The sequence below is a fragment of the Macrobrachium rosenbergii genome, chromosome 27 (assembly GCF_040412425.1).
Source record: "Macrobrachium rosenbergii isolate ZJJX-2024 chromosome 27, ASM4041242v1, whole genome shotgun sequence".
In the NCBI taxonomy this organism is placed as follows: domain Eukaryota; kingdom Metazoa; phylum Arthropoda; class Malacostraca; order Decapoda; family Palaemonidae; genus Macrobrachium; species Macrobrachium rosenbergii.
The window spans coordinates 28,240,156-28,257,008 of NC_089767.1; positions in this window are offsets into that span (position 1 = coordinate 28,240,156).

Below are 16,853 nucleotides of genomic sequence, written 5' to 3' on the forward strand. Positions count from 1 at the left end.
ATATATATATATATATATATATATATATATATATATATATATATATATATATATATATATATATACAAGGTGTTTCATAATTAGAGCCACCCCCTCTACAGCATAAACTAAAATTGATATGGACAAAAACAGAAGTAATTCAGAACAGGTATTCATTTAAGTTTCACTCTGAGTATTTAATATTTTGTGTGGCCTCCATCTGCCTGTACCACAGCCTGCATTCTTGAGGGGTATGATTTCAGCAAATCGCAAAATAGCTGAGACTCAAACTCCATTTCCCTGAGCACTTCGGTCACCTCTCTTCGCAGGTCGTCAAGGCTTGGTACATCATCATTAGTTCACTGTGCGTGTTTCAACACGATCCTTTAAGATACTACCAATGTTTTCACACATTAAGGTCAGGGGAGCTACCTGGAAATTCACTTGATGAAAAGAAATCGATACCACTGTTTCGAAGCAGCTCCTGTATCTGAAGAACCTTGAAACATGGTGCCTTATCATGCAAAAATATGACTTCTTCAACAGATAACACATTTTAGGATCTTTGAGGAAAGGAAATACTCCACCAGTAAACACAGTTTCTCTGAAGTATTCACCATTCCATGACTGTTCTTTTTCTTTGATGATCCACATTAACCGTTTGGTTGTGAAACAGAGAAAAATTCCCAAACATTCAGCAAATTTCACAACTTGATGTCATTTTTATGATTTGGCTTCCTGACTGTGTAAATGAAGAATTCATCTGATGCGGCAACACGGAGAAAGTCAGCTTCATCACAATCTTTAAGAAATTAACCACAAAACCATGCACGGTCTTCTCTCAGTTGCTGAGTGATGTTGGGCTTGCTGAGAACATGAAATGGCTTGATACCAGATTTTTTCAACTCACGATATACAGCATATACACTATAACTTTTCTTTCCCCTTTTTGTTTCTAGTGCAAGCGCCAATTTATGTATAGACTTTCTTGGTCTACCCACTGCCTCAGCTATGATGTCTTTTGACTCCTGAGAAAGGACTTCCGGCCTTCCAAGATTCTCACTCTTTTCGCGATGATGGTCATATGGATTTTTGTTCCAGTTTCTTTTAACAAAGGATTCATCTCTTTTAATGTATTTAGCTATCCAGGAACTTGAAATGAAGGATGCACCAGCATCCCTAGCCTCTCTGAAGGTTATAGCCCGGATTCAGTCAGTCCATCTGATTTCCTTCGAAAAATAGCTCGAAACTTAAATAATGTACTTGGAGATGGCTATCAGAAAAAACTCATAACTTTCATTTGTTCTTTGGAAATCAAAAATATAAAATGAAAAATATATATATATATAAACTTATATAATATATATATATATATATATATATATATATATATATATATATATATACTATATATATATATATATATATATATATATATATATATATATACATATATATATATATACATATGGATATATATATATATATATATATATATATATATATATATATATATATATATATATATATATATATATATATATATATATATATATATATATATATATATATATATATATATATATATATATATATATATATATATGAGTTCACATATATATATATATACATATATATGTGTGTGCCTGTGAGTGTGCGTGTGCGTGTGCGTGTATCATTCTTCTCCGACAGCTCGTTCCAGCATTGCGTCGTGTTCGCACGAATGTCAGAACCTAACCACCTAGATTCGAAAATACCCTGGAGACCGAATCCCTTCAAGAAATTTCCTGAAGGCATTCGCGTCCCAATATTCCTTTAAAGGTCAAGCGTAGAGGGGAATCGAGGGGAAGAATGGGAGACAGTGGAAGGGAATAGAGGGGAATTGGAGAGATAAAAGAGCAGAGCAAATTTCCTTGAGGATAGAGAGCCCTTGCGAGGGATTTTTCCCCTAAATATATTGTGGCGAGGGAGGACTCCTTTTGCCTGTCGGCCGAGAAGGGAAAATTCCTCTCTAGCGAATAAAAGGTTGTTTTCAGGCGAAACTCAGTTTCGCAATAACAAGAAAGCTTCTTTATCCGGCCCGCTAGGGCAGCTCTGTGAAGTGTGGCCTTCACCCTACACTGTGGCCATATCATTCCTTTCAGATGTATTCCTATTTTAGCTTCCTAAAAGGACTATATATAAAAATCATGCAAAGCATATGTCATTTCACCGTAAGTTTTCAATTATACAGAAAATTTCTAAAAACATGGATAATAAAAAAAATTACTTTAATATATGAAGTAATTTTTTTTACTATCTACGTTTTCGAAACTATCAGTATAATTGAAAACTTACGGTAAAACGTATATTCTTAACATGATTTTTATTTCCATTCCTTTTAGAAAGCTACTGCGAAAAGAAATGGCAAGTGTCATTGAAGAGCTGGGGGAAATTCAAACACTTAAAAAAAGACAAAATACTGTAGATTTTCGGGCGACAGAATGCTCTTTTACCATTTCTTTGGGAAAGGGACTTGCTTTTGTTTCTCTCGGTTTGTCTACTTATCTTTCTGTCTGTCTCTGTAGTGCAATTCACACAAAACAATTTCATCTTTTGCAGTAAATATGTCCAATACATAGCAATATTGTAACAAAGTAGTCCCCCAGACGTGTTAGGGCCGAGATGTGAATATTACTTGCATCTATAGTGACTTAATTTTTTCATATCTCAAAACGCGAATATCAGTGAAAGTCTTCGATAGAGTTTCCCACAGCTGAATACTTCACGATAGCATCTCAAAAAAATATACGAGTTAAAAAAAAGAGTAATATTTGATAAAACGTTGCAAGATTCAGATACTAAATGCAGATCCGGTTGTTGTTGAAATACTGGGGTTTTAAATCAAGGATGTTCAGTTTATGAGCGGTTATGTCTTGAGACGGAAGCTGCTTACCTTTTAGAACTAATGTGGTGACACGGGTTCGTTTTCCGCGACCGGACATCACAGCCACTTCAATTTCTTGCACTTGGATCTTACGGCTTTGTAGTGACAAGCATATCCAAAAAAAGCGCGAAGGATTCGGGAAGTTAAGAGGGCATTGCGGCTATTACAATTACATATGTATCTGGTAAAAGTGACCAGTAGATTCTACATAAACATATACTGTATATATATATATATATATATATATATATATATATATATATATATATATATATATATATATATATATATATATTGAACAGGTTATTGTTCATCACACTATTATAGAACACGTTCTTAATTTATGAAGGTAATAGCTAAATAAGTGGACTGAATGAACAATCATGCGGACAAATTTTTCATCACCACATCCAGATATGTAGACTTCTAAAAATTCGGGCACACGTATATGTATATATCTATATAAATAAATAAATAAATATATAAATAAATAAATATATATATATACGTATGTGGGTATGTTGTGTGCCCGAATGTTTAGAAGTCTACTTATCTGGATATGGTGATGAAAAATTTGTCCGCATGATTGCTCACTCAATCCACTTATTTAGCTATTACGTTCATAAATCAAGAACGTGTTTTATATCGGAGTAATGAACAATAACCTGTTCAAAATGCCTTTACATCTAAATAACTCAATAAAGGAAAATATAAGCAATGTAAATACTTTATTTCCGTGGATTTTAATAACAAGACACGTTAAGAAAGAAGCTTGAAGTACAAAGTTCTTTTCAGTGCTTAGAAAATGAAATAGTCTTTTCGAGATAAATCAACAGGCCATTTTATAAAGGTTGGCCATTTGTCATAATCAGGTCTCTACTAAGGCGTTGCGGGATTCAGCCAAAAAGGAGAAGCTTCCTTTGCCCAGGGGCTTTCTACTTCTTCACATTATTTAGCAGAGAGCAACAAGACAGAAAGGGTGGTGGAGGGGTGGGTAAGGGGACTGAAATGAAAGGAAAACAACACAATAGAAAACAATGATGAAATGGGGTTTATTGTTGTGGTTAAAGGAACTGGAGTTGATGAATTTTTCTTTTCACTAGTTCCCCCATTTCCGTGTACTGAAGGAACACTGTCTTTACTCCCTCTTATTCTAATAATGGATTCTTGGAAGATTCTATAATGGGTGGTTACAAATTGCGTATGGAAAAACATGGTTGGATCTCTCCTCCTTTCATTGCGCCTTTTATGTGTCTCTTTTTTATCCTTATTTCAACACTTCTTTAGTTTCCAGAGGAATTTAAGAGTTTTGAAGGGTTAAATCTATTAAAATTAATTTTCTTCTTGCTGTAAGCACGTTAACGAATGCCCGAAATACGGATACATGGTATTGTTACATAAATTTAAGATGAACAAGCGATTTTTGTTCCTTACATTGAAAAAAAAAATGATTTAGTGCGCACCACAGCCAATCTAAAAAAAAAAAAATCAACTTACGAAAATTTATTTTTCCCTACTCACACCCAGCCTAAGTCTATAATGATCGTACTCTAATGGATAATGAGCGTAGTTCTACCCCGCCACACTCGGCAATATTAGGATTACCCATACATACGTCTAGGAAGGCGAGCAGCCCCTTTAATTCAATAACAAGCCCTGCTGAGAGCCGCGAATCCAATAAACGTCCTTGAAGAGACTCATTTGACGCTCTACTTGTCTGAAGCCCCGTCTGAATAGGCTCCTCTTCCCTCCCGCAATTTCAGAAGATGGCGTCAATTTATATACTTCTGGTTGGGTCGATGGAGGATGAAGGAAGAAGTTGGTCTTCGCTGTGTTAAGAAGTAAAATGGTGATTCATAGCTGGTGAAGTCTCAGATTAACTCTACTTGCTGACTGTATGGCTTAACAAGCCATTGTCACACATTTGAGCTTAATTTCAGATTAATCTGTCTGCCAAGGGGCATTCTACAGGTTGGAGTCATTCCTGCAGAAGACCTTGGTTAGCGTTTTAAACAACAACAACAACAATAGTCGAACTGATTCCAGGATTTCGTTATAGATTCATAACCCTTTATAGTTTCTGAATTGTGCCAAAATAGAACAGCTCATGTAATTGTTTGTGTAAATAAAAACAAATCAATGAAAAACGCGAATGAAGCATCGTTTTAAGTACCTACTGTGTCTATAGCCGGGGAAGAAAACAAAAATGATAGATTTTTTGGTATCGATAAATCTCATTGGTTGAGTTTTTCATACCTGACGGCCATTTAATCGTTACAGGTTTTTTTCATTCATTTCTACGGAGTGGTTCAAAAACATCGCTAATACGAACCGTTTTGGTATATAAAAAAGGACACTAAACAACAGCGTCAGTACAAAATATTGTTTTCAAAAGAGAGTTCATTTATATGTACGAAGTCGTATTAAAAAGTATAAAACGCTAAAATGAAGCGTTTTGATGTATAAAAAAGGACACTAAATACAGGAGCGTCAGTAGAAAATATTTTTTTAAAACAGCGTTTTTTTTTTTTTTTTTTTTTTAAGGCATTGGCAGCAGTGCAGGTGGCTCACGGTACCTTGGAGGGTACAATTATCATTTTTATTGGCATTCCCAATAGAAGCTGAGAACGGAAATTTTTGTGCCGAAACTTTTTGAAAACGTCGCGTTTCCTAAACTCTCACAAAGAGACACCGGACAGAAATTTCGACCAGGAATTCGTTGTATTTTTAAGCCCTCTGGAGATTTTTTCCGCTAAAGGCTGAGAACGCGAAAATATTATTAAAGCTGTTTTCATTCGGGTTACAATTTTTATACTTTTCTTGTGTAAGAGATTCGATTTCACCTTTCCTTTCATACATTATCTTTATTACCTACTTTCGTAAACTACTTCGGTAGGAAAGGGATCTCACGAAAGGCAAATAGAAGGATTGGTTGTCATGTCTGGCTAGTTCTTCAGAAAAAACGTTAGGTCAATGGGGATGCTTTTAAGGATCATTGGTATTGGTACTCCTAATTGAGAACAGAATGTATCAACTGCATATATATATATATATTATATATATATATATATATATATATATATATATATATATATATAATATATATATATATATATATATATATATATATATATTATATATATATATAATGTATATATATATATATATATATATATATATATATATATATATATATATATATATATATATATATATATATATATATATATATATATATATATATATATACCTCTCTGACACCACACCCCGATCCCTCACTCTATCTCTCTCAACTAGTCAACCCGAGCTCGAATCTCCAACCGATCGAGGAGCAAAAGATGGGTGCTTTTCCTAGTATCCACTGCCCCGCTTTTAAGCTGTGCAGTAAATTAGGTGCCTGATTGCACGACTGAAGAGGGTCACAGATAGAAAAGAGCGAGAGGTAGTGATGACGAGGGAGAACTAGATGTATGCGTATGTTTAGCATTGAGCGAGAGAGCCCGGGCCGGGGCAATCCTGCTGGCGAAACATTCATTAGATGTTCTCTCTCTCTCTCTCTCTCTCTCTCTCTCTCTCTCTCTCTCTCTCTCTCAAACTAGAAGCGGCTATTTTAATTAAGGTTAGATATGATTTAAAATTCAGCTCAGTAGGGCAATAGATATGGGACTTTAAAAGAGAGAAAAAAAAATCAGTAGTTATTTCCCAGGATTCTCTTAGATTAGGAGAATATCTTCTCATAAAAGGAGTTTAGTAATAAGTTTTTGGAATACGATATTTGCGTCTCTAAAATGAAAAACAGGAAACAATGAAAATGAATAGGTAAGTAACTGCAAGGTGTCTTGCTTCAAAATGATCCACAATAAATTACCGATAAAGACCTACTAATGGAAGAGAGTAATTGGGCCAATGAAGAGTTTTATGACATCCGATAACTTTGTCATGGAATTTGAAGAAATACAGAAATCACAAACTGTCCTTTTTTCCCCTGTCCGATAAAAAACTTATGATCTGAGATGACAGAAAGACTGCGTCACCTAAGCCTGCCAATAAAGCTCAAACATATACCTGAATATAAAGTCCTTCCTCCAAAGATTCATTTTGTTTAGGTGACAAATATTTCTCACCTTATTTCTGGTTCTCAGAAATTCAACTTTTTCTACAATTAATCAGGCACCGATATTGTTCAAAAAGTTTTAAACTACACATGCACATTCACCTCTCGTAACCTGAGCATCTCTAAAATTCTTCAGTTGCTCACACAGGGCTAACCAATGCTCACACAGGGCTAACCAATGCTCACACAGGGCTAACCAAAACACAAGAACCACAAAGGGAGAAAGAGGACTAGTTTAGGCGAGCACCAGCCTAGAATTCCTTCCTATATTATATGCCATATTACATCTCTGACCTTACCCTGTAGGCTTATCCTTGTCTTATTATCCTGTTCGCTCCCTTCCCCTTCTCCAGTTGCTTTTCAAGCGTTCGATCCTATAAATAAATTACCAATGTTTTGATACTAAGTCCATCACCTCTTTGGATGGAAAAGGTGTTTACCTCCAACGCTCTAAGCCCCTGTCTCTCTTTCTCTCTGCAAACCGTCTGATAAAATTGAAACTGGATTATTTTCTGCAGCCGAACATTCTGAGCGACTGTTTTGCGAGATCGCTATTTTACGCTTCACCCGAAGTTGTATTTTTGCGCACTCGAAGCCATATTCGCCGGGGAAAAATTCGATGCCTATGGACGAATATTAACGCTGCAACGTAGTGCTCCTCGGTGACGCTTCCTAAGTTTTCCCTTTGCTTCATTTCAGTGCTAAAGTGGCTATATGTGTGTCTGTCGTAAAAATCAGGGGAGAAAACTCAGTGCCTGCAGAGGAATATTAATGTTAGTTTAGTGCTCGTAGATGACGATTCCATAGTTTCCCGTTTTCTCTTTTACAGAACTTGGTTATATGAGTGTTTGAGGTAATAAAAGTTTACCACGAATAAAATGAAGGGGAATACTAGAAAAAAACCTTAAGTACGCCGAAAAAGCTGCAATATCTACGTGCAATACAGCGGTGTGAATAAAGAATTTTTAGATATGAACAATTAAAAAAAAAACTTGAATCCAGTACTCGACGTGTGAGAAAAATATCAGGTTAAAGGACTGTGATTCAGCAAAGAAGAGAAATGTAAATATCAAGAGCTTTCAAAGGCCACATATCAAACTGAAGAACATTCGAAGTATGACGAAAAAGAAGAATCAAAGCAAATGAGGACTCTTTTAGAGATTTGATCGAAGGGAAACAAAAGCAGATGAAATAAAGGACTGAATATTGCTATCCCGAAACAGCTAAAGAAGCACCACCGATTATCTAAGAAACATTTGAATATATCAACATTAAGGTTTCTTATAAAAAAATATGAGAAAGGGTAAAGCAGTAAATACTGCCAGATGAGGATACAGTTTATCAATGGGTATATGTGCAAGAGACTGCTAAAAATCTGCATATGGACTAAGCAGAACGAATATAAGTAGATATTTACAAAAAGAAACTAAAGCCCAGTAAATTAGTATATAACATGATAGCTGACCATTTGTTTACCTTTTTTTTATGTTTAACCTTTCAGGAATCCAGTTCCAGCCAGCTTAGACAGTGTTTTGGCAGGAAGGGCTCTTTCCGTTTAAATAACTTTTCCTCGGTCAAAACAACCTTTTTTCATCTATGAGCCCCATAATATAGCAGAGGATTATCCTTTCGCTATCCGGGATTTTATAGTTCTATCCGGTTGTTTATGAAGATGGGCTCAGAAGTGAACAATAGTTTTTCCTTGTTTCTAATTTTTTTTTTTTTTTGTCTTTTATTAAAATGTAAAATTACTTTTTTTGTACAAAGGCGGTTTTTTGCAGAAATAATTAGGTTTTGCAAACACATGCACACACACATATAAATATATAATATAAATATATATATATATATATATATATATATATATATATATATATATATATATATATATATATATATATATATATATATATGTTTCATTTAAATAAACATAATAGTCATAACATCGTTTCGAATATTGAATTTACCTGCTAAAGTCGGATTTTCCTTTCATAGCTATATATTAATTCGATTTTGAAATGACGTACCTTGCAAATCTAAATGCCCTTTGAATACCTTCTGTTTATTATAATGTATGTAATCTAGACTTCTTTGCTGTTATAGTTGGGACCTAATATTAAAAGCTTTGAAACGATATCTTTATCAGCATCAAAATTATGTTTGAAAATATTGTGAATATTTTTCAACACTGGCTTTCAATATGGTATCTAGCCCCTCTTCACCAAAGTATTATAAATATTCTGTTTCCTCCACGTGTTCCAGCAGCTACTGACTGATATTAAGCATGTATATATTGGTATAAAGTTTCATAGGTATATTAAACATAATGCTGTTTCAGTTAAACGAAAGGTTTCTCCATTGAAAAAAACAAAGCACAATTTTTTTTTATAATACCCGTCTCTGGAGGAGACACTTATGTGATAATGCATGTAAATTAGTTACTATAATCAACGTTAATTAGCTGTGACTGGACAAAAATAATGACATAATATTTCATCATTAATCAAGGCCTTCAGATCAGTAAAGGTTTTCCATCACTTGTATTCATTGGCAGACATAAGACGTTTCTGCTAATTGGCTCATGCATTCCTTCCAGCTGAGTATTTGGGAGGCTTTTTTCATCCCTATAATTAGTTTGAGCTATCTGTCAAGACGTTTGAATATATTTTGCTGCTAATCAAAAGATATTTTTTTTAATTGATATTCATAAATTTCTTTAACATAACAGACATACAAAGGTTCCTGTTTCCGTTAGCAACTGCTACAAGTCCTTTTTTTTTGTACTTTCTTCAAATAAGTATTTAGATAATTCCTAAGTTTCTTATAAATTAAGCCACATCATCCCACTGTAAAGGACAATCTATTCTCGATTCCAGCCTTCCAACACTCACTGTGTTTCACGGAGGCTAATTTAGCATATGTTGACAGTTCAAATATCCTTACTATCTTTTCAACTTTGTAAAATCATTGCTCTTTGCTTAATAAAATAAGTACATACAATCGCATTGATAGGAATATCCTGACTAAGAAATATTTCGCTATTTACACAAACAAGGCTCATTTATTTTTATAAAAGACATTAATCCGATTAATGCATCATCAAAGGCCTTAGAGCAGTCGGGGCTTAGCTCGGCAGTTTTTCATTTGTTATGACGCGTTATAGAATTATACCTTTGCGCTGTTCTGGCTCATAGTGGATCCAATCTGGACACTCCGGAACTTTGATCGTAATAGACATTTATTCAAAAGAAGCTTTATTCAGCTCACTAAACTTTATATGTTATTTTTTAATCCAGATTTGGGAGTGAAATCGGTCTCCATCGATCGGTTTCATTCAAATCTAGCGTCGGTGTTGCAAAATTGTCTTCATACCTGTATTTCTTCTTAATCTACTTCCGTTTTATCGTGAGTTATTTTTTCGTGTGTTTGAACTTATCTCCGCGTTTTCCTAAAAAGCCTGGTGAAACTTAAACAGAAAGCATAACAGCAAAACAAGAGAAGAAAGGTGAGAAGGATTGCTTACTGTAGTAGATTTTACAGAGCAGTTATTTACGTAAACATAAATAAATAAATAAATAAATAAATATGTATTATATATATATATATATATATATATATATATATATATATATATATATATATATATATATATATATATATGTATATATGTATATATATATATATATATATATATATATATATATATATATATATATATATATATATATACTGTATACATATAAATATATGTATGTATATATATATATATATATATATATATATATATATATATATATATATATATATATATATATATACACATGCACACATAATAAAACTATATTTCACCGGAGAATCCTAGGGGCAGTCTCCACACCACAGCTCTTCCCTTTAACACGTCCTTAGGGCGCAATAACCTTAAACACGCCCAGAGGCACCACCGCATCCTTTCCGCGTCCTGAGGGCATCATACTCGTAACTCCTTCACCATCACACCATTATCCTCTCGTGACCTTCAACCCTGCAGTGGTTTACCTATTGTATAGGAAATTGTTTATTCGTAGCCATGAAAATTGTTAGAATGACTTTAAGCCATTGTTATATTCATATATGAGAGAGAGAGAGAGAGAGAGAGAGAGAGAGAGAGAGAGAGAGAGAGAGAGAGAGAGAGAGAATATATATAAGTAATTATATATATATATATATATATATATATATATATATATTTTTATCACACCGTGATCTATATACAATCATGAAACTACAAATGTTGTTTAATATCCAAATTCACGCTACTTCGGGAATATCCCCGATGGGGAATTATCACCAGTAGAGGGGAATTTTCTAAGTGATAAATGGATCGGTACCGCCGGGTCTCGATCCTCGGCACAGCACCTTCCAACGACTCCACTCGACTGTCAAACCACTGAGCCACCATCGGGGCTATTCCCGAAGTAGCTTGAATTGGATATTAAACGACATTTGTAGCTTCATGATTTTATATATATATATATATATATATATATATATATATATATATATATATATATATATATATATATATATATATATATATATATATATATATATATATATATATATATATATATATATATATATATCATGCAGCACGAAGGAACGCGTGCTTGAGAATATCGCAAAATCCACGTAAGAAGGCGAGTGACAACCGGGACTTTGAACAAATACTTTCATAGTTTACCACCTGGATCATAAATAAAAAGTCTCATCGAGATAAGTGACTGGAATAACAAACATAAAGACGATTGTGTAATAAACCTCTCGAACAAAGAACTGAACCAGAATCTTAAATGTGCTTTAGGCTAAGGCTTACAATATTCTATTAGTGATGACATTTCGTGCACAAACATCATCTCAGAGATATCCAAACTGGAAAGGAAAAACACAATTGCATCACCTTCATTGAATTTAGTTAGTATTTTCTTCGGCTTACTTCAAATAGCTAATAAAATAGTAAATTTCCCAAAAAGGTTTATAGGTGCAATTCATGAAACGAAAAAAAGATAAAAGTTTGCACATTACTAAAGCGGACAAATCCAATTGTTTTTGTAATAATGGATAAAATTAGCTATGCTGAAAAAATGGAAAACTTATTACCTGATTCTAGTACTTACAAAAAACCACGGATAGACCCATTAGCTGACTTCATAAAAAGTTTCAATTCTAAAATAAAAACTATACTAAAGGAATTCGGTTCAATTAAACAGAAAGTGTGAACGATTGGCCCAACCTCACCTTACATGTACGGATTAATCAAAACTCATAAAAGAGATTTTCCTATTCGGCCCACTATCACTTCAACCGGTTCTTTTCGTAATAAACTTTCTAAATAATCTAGTTAAATTATTATCACCTATTCTGGGTACCATTTCAAATTCCCATTTACAAAACTTTGTTAATTTCTGTGCTAGACTTTCTCATGTTGAATTATCCAGTACTGACAAATTAACCAGTTTTGATGTGACATCTTTATTTACTAAAGTTCCTGTTGATGACTTACTTCAATATTTATCACAACATTTGGACTTGTATAATCTAGAATTACCTACCAATGTCATTATTAATTTGATATCCCCTCCGTATAAAAAATTGTAAGTTCACTTTCAATGGTAATTTTTATGAACAAATATTTGGTATAGCTTTGGGGAACCCTCTTTCGCCAATGTTGTCTAATATTTACAAGGAATTCTTTGAGTCTAAACATATTCCATGAAATCTATTCTCTTGGGTGTTTTGGGTTTGATATCTAGACGATTGTTTTTGTATTGTAAAGGAAATGTAAATATTCCTGATTTCTTGCACACAGTTAATAATCTTGTACCATCCATAAAATTCACAATAGAATATGAATAAAATAATTGTATACCATTTTTGGATGTCTTAATTTATTAGAAATAACACCAATTTCTGTTTTAAAGTATATAGAAAACCCACGAATAATTTGTCATATATTCATTTTTACTCTAACCATGCTAAACAAATTAAGGTGTCAACATTTTCCAGTATGTATCTTAAAGCTCTTAGAACTTGTAGTCCTGAATTTTTGGAAGAGGAGTTTAAAATTATTGATAAAATAGGAGATTCATTATGTTACCCTCCATATTCTTTAGGACTTTGTAAAAATAAAACAAAAAAGACATTATAATCCAACTAGTGTTAACAAAAAACTTAAGAATATTCTCTGTTTACCATTTCATTCCTGCAGTGCCCATTTTAAAAACTATTGATATTAACTTAGTATTTAAATATAATAACATTTTGAGAAATAAACTAAATAATAATAGTCCGCCTAATTCAAACAATATTGTATACAGTATTCCTTGCAAAGAATGTAATTAGATTTATATTTGTCAAACATCAAAAGGACTAAAAGTAAGATGCTCCCAACACAAATATGCTATGTCAAGAAGCTTAACAAATAATGGCATTGCGGATCATTAGTTTAAGACAGGCAATGCGATTGACTGGGATAAGTCATCGATAATCTACAAGGTCAACGACCATCGGAAAAAGAATCTGCTGGAGACAGTGTTTATTGAAGCAACTTGCACCAGGAATCTTAATCTCCACCTTGGATTATCCATTGATCCTATGTCCCTGTCGTTTTTGCTTAAAGAACATGCTGCCAAGATTAACAAACTGTAACCCCGCCCCCTCCCTTCTGTTTTTGTATATAAAGCTGTCAACTTCCTTTGTATTCAGTGTGAACTTGAAAATGTAGAATAAACTATGAAAACACTTGTTCAGTGTCCCGGTTTTCACTCACCTTCCGAAGTGGATTTTCTGAAATATAAATATATATATATATATATATATATATATATATATATATATATATATATATATATATATATATATATATATATATATGTGTGTGTGTGTGTGTGTGTGTGTGCATATATATATAGTGTATATACATATATATATGTGTGTATATAAATATATATATATATATATATTTTTCTTGTTAAATATTTATATATATATATATATATATATATATATATATATATATATATATATATATAATATTGTCGTCGTATTCTCCTTGTTATCTCTCTCTCTCTCTCTCTCTCTCTCTCTCTCTCTCTCTCTCTCTCTCTCTCTCTCTCTCTCTCCCTTCTAAAATTTCAATATATTTCCTTTGAGCACGAGTAACAGACGATATTTCAATCCCCGAGCACAGTAGTCTCTCTCTCTGTCTCTCTCTTTCTCTCTCTCTCCTAAGTCAAAATTAATCTAATTAGCGCCAATTTGTGGAAGATTTCCCCTGAGGCAGAAAGCGATTCGCATCTTTTCACCAACCTTTCTCCTGGAACAAAGTCCGTCATTAACGTAACTGTATGTAGTAGAGTTTGCAAAAGTTAACTGATTATGGGGTTTTATATGATTAATTATTCACCTGCAAACTGTATAAACGGTTCTCTAACTATTTAAGTGATGTTATCATCTTAAAGATACATTACAATCATGTAGAGTATTTATTTTTTTTATTATATTTATTTTATTTTATTTTCTTACTTTCGTTAATTTTCAATTTGTTTCATGCATGAAGTCTTTTCCCGCAAAATTGAGTTTGTTTATATATATATATATATATATATATATATATATATATATATATATATATATATATATATATATATATATATATATATATATATATATATATATATATATATATATATATATATATATATATATATATATATATATATATATATATATATATATATAAGTTGTGAAATCTATTCTCAGTACCTTTGAATTAATAGCTAAACTGATATATTTATTTATTCAAAAACACAACGATCTAGCTGATTTTATATAAAGTCAGTGTGTGTATATATATATATATATATATATATATATATATATATATATATATATATGTATATATATATATATATATGTGTGTGTGTGTGTGTGTGTGTGTGTGTGTGTGTGATTCTATCATACAAAAAAATACGAAGAAACGAAGAATGAAAGAAAGAAAGCTACAGCACACCCACATGTTATTGTGCTTGGGTATTTAATTCATTTTGCACGTAATATCCCATCCCATAAATAATAGACTATTTTAATACGGTCACAATATTGTTAACTCAGGCTGAAAATAAGGAAATAATGATCTTAATAGGAAAATGTTTTATGGTGCTAACAAAATCATTGTATCTTCATAAATTTTGAATCAACAGAATAATCTTAATTTTTTTTTTTTTTTACTTTTTAGTTTTTAAAGCCGGTATGTTTCAGTTCTTTTGAATCAGGGGAAGGTTCAGGTATCTGAAAACTGACCGTTTTAATAATAATAATAATAATAATAATAATAATAATAATAATAATAATAATAATAATAATAACTTCCTGTTCCCTTGGTCAGTACTTTTTAACAGCAATTTTCTTACACAAAAAGAAGAGCTGTTTTATATAAATTGAAATAATAAAAAAGTTTTTATACTGAAATTAATTAAATCTTATATGTTGAAAATTTCTTAAACAAGCGTTAATGAATTACGTAATGAGATTATTCATTGTTTGATTTAATTAGAAACGAGAGAGTGTATACTAGAGTGAATCCACCTAATGAATAATAGGTAAATATTAGAATAGTTAATTGAAGGAGTAGTATTCACCAAGAGATGAATTTCTTGTCATTCTTCACTGGTTATTATGACAGTTGACTCTACGTCGCTTTTTCGAAGATGACAAACGTAATTGCACTGAAGCATCAGAATGACTACAGAGAGACTAGTAGCTCATGGGTGCCTTGGAAATTACATAAAATGACTTATCTACCTGTATTCCATTGGTTTTCCTTCTAAATAACTTCTTTTGAAATTTACGCTGCAGTTCGTAAGTGGCTGGCATCATCAATCGTACTGTGACTAATTCTTTTCAATGTTCATCTCGTAATAAAGTCAATGCGCACACACACACATTTTGTGTATATATACAGCATATATATATATATATATATATATATATATATATATATATATATATATATATATATATATATATATATATATATATATATATATATATATATATATATATATATATATATATATATATATATATATATATTCAAATATATAATATACATGTATACATATATATAAATATTTATATATATATATATATATATATATATATATATATATATATTCATATATATAATATATATGTACACACACACACACACACACATATATATATATATATATATATATATATATATATATATATATATATATATATATATATATATCACAACGAATACGCAGGTGAAATATTTCACTTGATCAAAAATCCCATTCAGTTTCATCTGCATCCAAATCAGATGACATCTTTAATCATTAAAATTCATGACTGGATATACATGTGCTATATTCCCCTATTGGTACTGTGCGGGAAACAGAAATTCGGATATGGAAAAAGAGCCAGAGAGAGAGAGAGAGAGAGAGAGAGAGAGAGAGAGAGAGAGAGAGAGAGAGAGAGAGAGAGAGAATTAAGCTGAGTAGCTATAAAAGTTATTTTCCCTTACTCTAACCATTCCCAATCTGAAGTATTTATTACATGAATTACCGGAGATAACACGGACTATAAAAACGTCACAGTCAAATAAAGGATTGGGTAAATACTCGGAATGAAGGTCCCCGGTGAAAAATATACGTACATTCAAATTAGGGATTAGACAATATATATAATATCCTTATGAATTGCCAATTATTCATTGAGGGCTCTGTCTCTATCTATTTCGAAAATATCTGATAAGCACGTAGTGTAATT